Consider the following 1,654-nt stretch of genomic DNA (forward strand, 5'->3'; position numbering starts at 1 on the left):
CTCCTTAACTTTTATAACCTTTGTTATAAAAAAGTTTATAGATCTTCTGGCACTTGTAGTCTGGTATACCAGTATACTTAAATTAGCAGAAGTTAGGGGAAGGGAAGTAGCATAAAAAGGAACAACATTTGTGGGAAGAGAAACTTCTTGAAAAACTTTTTGAAAAACCTAGTCGGTCATAGGACATCTAATCCTGACTAAGGGTTTCAAGTTGGTGTGTTGACCAACAGGATGTCATGAGAACATCTTTCTGACCATAGTTGCCAGAAGTTTGAAGGAAGTTTCTATCAAGTATGGGTGGAAACTTTTCCTGAGGAGCAGGTAAAAGGAGGGGTTGGTCACCTGAGAGATGTTCCTTCTGCATCCCTTGCTGAGTTTCTATCTACAGGGAGTTTGAGGATCCTGTCCCTCTTGGCACTTAGTCTCCGATTTTGGGGGAGATACTGCTGAGAGGCTGGCCACCTGTTGGGAATTGGAGGCTTAAGCAATACTAAGTTGCAGTCTTGCTTGTGTTTTGTTAAATTGAGCATGGGTTTAGAGTAGATCTAGACATTCACGAGAGGTGTTATCTGTATTGCATTCTCATGCATGTGCTAGCTGTATTCAGCAGTGTTGAACTTTTAATCAGGTTTGCAGTGTGGTCACTCCCTTGAAACATTTCCTTTTGCTGGGAACAAAAGGGCAGGGGTGCTGCTTAACACATTCCTTTCTTGACCCCAGCTCCCTTGGAGGTCTGTGTGGGGGGAGAGGGCAGCAGGGTAAAGGGTACAGTCATGCCACCTGCACTTTACAGTACCTGTCCTGGTGTTTAGAAGAGGCCTGGACAGCGAAGCTTTGCCGGCATCTGCTCCTCACCAGCTGGAAGCAGGATGGCTGTTCAGCGTGGCTTGGCACTAGCTCAGGGGCGGCAGTGATATCAGATGGGTGGCACAGAGGGACTTTTCTGAACAGCACAAGGCAGGGAAGGAGAAAGGCCCCTGGGATTGCATGCCCGGGGCAGTGCAGCGACAGCAGTCAGAGACGGGAACACGGACAGATCTAGGATTGTACAGACGGTGAGGCGCATCATCCCAGAGGACCCAGCACCTATTTTCCCTCCAGTTAAAAATAAACTAGGAGCTTTTACTAAGAGGCCTGCCTGAGTTGAAGATGGAAGCACAGCGTGATATAGCATCACTGGAATGAGCTCCAACCAGTCAGCAGGGCTGGCAAAGAGACGCTCGGTGCCTGGGGGCAGAAAGCGGGCGCTCTGGAGGGGTGAAGCATAAAGCCCGTGACAGTGAACCGCTGTGGAGTGACGAGTTTAATAGGAATCGGGTGGATGACAAGGAGCCAGGGGGTCACAGAAGAGGGGGGCTGGAAGGGACCTCGGGAGGTCACATCTGGACCAGCCCCGACTAGCTCGTGTAGGTCAAGTGCCACCCTGCAGCTGGGGTGAAGCTGGAGCCCAAGGGGTGCAAGCAAGTGCCCCAGGGTTCAGCTCTGGGCAGGGGCTTCCCGCACGGGCTGCAGTTCCCGGAAAGCCCCGGCTCCTCCTCCTCCTCCTCCTCCTCCCCGCCCCTCGCCGGGCACGGAGCCGCAGGGATCCCGGGCCCTCGGCGCTGCGCTGCAGGATGGCGGCCGCCGCCGGCCCGCCCCCGGGCCCCCCCCGCGC

The sequence above is a fragment of the Alligator sinensis genome, unplaced genomic scaffold (assembly GCF_000455745.1).
Source record: "Alligator sinensis unplaced genomic scaffold, ASM45574v1 scaffold2111_1, whole genome shotgun sequence".
Lineage (NCBI taxonomy): Eukaryota > Metazoa > Chordata > Crocodylia > Alligatoridae > Alligator > Alligator sinensis.